This window comes from Patagioenas fasciata, chromosome 6 (genome assembly GCF_037038585.1).
Source record: "Patagioenas fasciata isolate bPatFas1 chromosome 6, bPatFas1.hap1, whole genome shotgun sequence".
NCBI classification, from domain to species: domain Eukaryota; kingdom Metazoa; phylum Chordata; class Aves; order Columbiformes; family Columbidae; genus Patagioenas; species Patagioenas fasciata.
Genome location: NC_092525.1, coordinates 7,396,357 through 7,399,806, shown reverse-complemented (window position 1 = coordinate 7,399,806; position 3,450 = coordinate 7,396,357). Strand labels below are relative to the sequence as shown.

General features: G+C 50.6%; 1 long non-coding RNA gene across 1 annotated transcript; it reads left to right on the top strand.

Moving 5' to 3' along the window:
• Positions 1 to 2,135, top strand: LOC139828197 (uncharacterized). Its single transcript, XR_011739563.1, has 3 exons — positions 1 to 776; positions 1,088 to 1,874; positions 2,057 to 2,135. It is a non-coding gene; the product is annotated as an uncharacterized lncRNA (long non-coding RNA).
• The last annotated feature ends 1,315 nt before the right edge of the window (positions 2,136 to 3,450 follow it).

Here is a 3,450-nt window from a genome sequence, read left to right as displayed (position 1 = left end):
CCGAAAACAAGGCAAGAGAATGTTGGTGGGGGGAGCGCTCTGGCGGTTCCAGAGGCTCCCCGAGATCCGCTCAGACGGCAGCGGGTAACGCGGCAGCTCAGCGTCAATCAAAGAAGAACAGGAAGGCGGTTGACCTGCAATTCCAGAGCGAGGAGGAAGACTGGCAACCCGAACGAGGAGCAGCAGAACTTGGCATGGCCTCTGAAATCCTCCTTTAATCTGGGCTCAGGTAAGCTGGAAGCAGGGGACATAGGCTGGGGTTTGGGAGGTGGGCAGGTGAGAAATGATCCGCATTTTTGATCTCCTGAGTGCCTGAAGCGCCTGGGAGTTCATTTGGAGTCGTTGGCTTACTTGATTTTACACTGACTTTTGCATTATATTTTAATGACGTAGAATTTTCCGTTTTGACATCGAAACCTAAACTTCTTTGGAAATTCATCCTCTGTCCCTTCAGTCTCAGCTCGTGGCACTTCCACTGTCTCGTGGCCCGCGTTTCAATGTACATTAGATCGCTTCCTGGGCCTTGGATTTTAAGTAATGGTCCGTCACAAGTTTGTTTTTCTTGTCCTTAACGGGCAGCTTTGAGAGCTCTCTAAGGAAAAGTGATATCTTTTTACCTTGTTACTGCTCTTTCCATGTTACGAGCAGCCACCCTCTTTATGATCAGTCTCATGCTTTTCTTCCTTTCTTGCCCAGGTTCAGAAGACCGGGAATTCCAAGCTTCAAGTTTCCTGTGGAACATTGCGGGAGACCTTGATAACGTGGCAATGAGGGAGGTGATGAAGAGGAACAATACCTGTTCCTTTCCCATTTCAAGACATTATTTTTTACCTTCCTGGTAGCTGTGAGATGATTTGCAATCTTGCGCTAGCATCTGCCTGAAAGAGAACACGGACCCTTTGGGTGCCTCCTCAAGAAATACTTGCTCTATGGTTCTGGCGATGTCCAGGCTTCAAGGGTGGGGCATAGGGGAGTGTAAATCTTAGGGGGCCTCCCGGGATGTCTGCAGGTTTGGGTGACCCGTGGCTGGGACGGGGACGCCGAGGTTGTCAATCTTGCCCTGAATCTCTCGCTCCCTCTCTTGCAGCACCCGAGACCGAATGGAGGAGCAAGTGTACGGGAAGTTCCTGCGCCACGACACAGATCACATTTATCGCTCTCGCCCTGAGAGACCCGGAGAACCAAACCGTTCCCATCGTGCCTTGAAGCAGCCTCTGCTCACGCGCTTCTCCCAGGGAGAAGGCAGAATGGCAGTAGCTCGCCACGTTATACCACAGGGTGCACACTCCGCAGCTTTCAAGCCCAGCTCTGCGTTAGCTCACCCCTGCAATTTTGCACCGCCCACGCAAATTTGAGTTGTCGCTGGTTGTTGCAGCGTTTGGCTTTGGTGAGGACAGCGTGTGTTTGTCAGCAGTTGGTGTAGGGTGGAATCTTGAGGAGAAAGTGATATTTCCGTGCCAGAACTGGTTGGTGTTTGCATGGTATTGTGGTAGTTGTTCCCACAGGTGATCAGTGCTGGAGTGTTATTGCAGGATGAGGGGATTTTGAAGGCTTGTCTGTGAGATGCACTAGAGGCAGCAGTTGCAAACGAAAGGCTGAGGTGTGGAGAGTTTGTCGGTGGGTTTTGGACAGTTGTCAGTTGAAGAGTTGGTTGTTTGCAGGTGAGGTGTAGAGCAGAGGGTGAAGCTGACTTTGCCTGGGCGGCGCAACTGGATGGGTGTGCAGAGCTGAGGAGAGCGGGCTTCTGCGGGTGACCCTAAAGCTGGAGAACCAGCCAGCGGCAGCTCCAGACAGTCCCGCTGCCGAGCTTGGCCGTGTAGGGCCAGTGCCCTGGGGCACAGGGAGTGTGACCCTCCGCAAGCACCAAACAGCAGGTGAGGACTGTGGGGATTTGTACTGAGCTATGATATCTCTAAGGCATGTGCGAGGGGCCGGGGCCAAGGCAAGGTGGGCTCGTTGTGGGGTGTGGGGAGGTGTCAGCCCCCGGACTCAGCCCCTGTCTGATTGTAGTGCCCTTGGGCTGGTGTAGCTCAGTCCTCTGTGTGTTTCTCTTCAGGTGGAGCAGCGTGCAAAGGAAAAGCAAGGAAGGAGAGGAAGGTGGTGAACCTATGAGGAAGAGTGTAGCGAATCTGGCGTGGACTCACGGTAAGGTGCCATGAGAGACATTTATTACAAACTCAGGTTTGCATTTATACTCGCTATGATGCTTGCTCAAGCATTTGCTCTTTAGCTAAGTTAGACATTACATGAGCGATGTAACTGCCATATACGCATTTTTTTCTATAGTAAGCTGTCCCTCTGTCCCTGATGTATCAGTCCTGTATCCTGTATCTTAGTAGTCACAATTTTTCCCCAAGTAGATGAATATTTGCAAGCAGCTTTATCTCCAGTCGTTACCTGTTCATATAATTCTCATTCATCTTTGTGCCATGTCTCCAACTGAAATGTACCAGTTGTAGGAAAGTCTAGCACATGATTAGCAATCCATTCTAATAAACTCACCAATCAGACCCCGATACATCCTGATTTTGCGTTTGTAGCGCATGTTGAAGGACATCCAGGGTTTGTCTTTGCTTAAGGGATAACTTCCCTCCCATGGTTCCCAATCGCTCACCTTTCGTTGGTGGTGGGCGCGCACTGTCCTGGTTCCCGGTCCTGTTTCCTGGTTCGATTGGGCTTCGCTACCAGAGCGGCTACTGCCTTTATAGGCACGCTGAAAGTCCCTGTTCCAGGGCGCCATTTGTAGCGAATGCGGTACGAACTCTCTTTTAAGGTGCAATGAGAGATGTTTATTACAAATTCAGGCTTGTGTTTATACTCGCTATGATACTTGCTCAAGCATTTGTTGATTAGCTAAGTTAGTCATTACATGAGTGATGTGTTTTGTGTTCCCACCAAAGTCACTGCCATAAACACCTTTTTTGTCTATCACAAGCTGTCCCTCTGTCCTTGATGCATCAATCCTGTATCAACTCCTCTGTCCTTGATGTATCACATAGCATACAGTCCTTTGTTCTTGTATTTTTCCACTAATGCTTGTTCTCATGCTGTTGACTCTTGCAGTTTCTCATGTGCCCGGTCTTCCGCGTACTGACACAGAAGAGCGATCACGAAAGAGGATTGGAGCGCACCTGTGAGTCAAGCAGAGTCAAGAAAGAAGATGACAGTGGTGGACCTGTGAGTCAGGAGGGGACAAAAGAGGAGAAAGGTGATGGAGCTACGAGTCAAGAGTGAGGAGGAAGATGGGCAGCCTGAGCCAGCGAGAAGGAGAATGTATCCTTAAGCACAGGGAACGATCTGTGATTAGTGCGTCCCCCTCCCACCCCTAGAAACCGTGCTCGGGGGTAAAGTGGTAAAATGGGAGCAGGGGCTGTTGGCTGTGTTTTGGGAGGTGGGGGTGGTGAGCAGGGGCTGGGCTCTTGGACTTGGGAGCAGTTAAGGGAGCAGGGT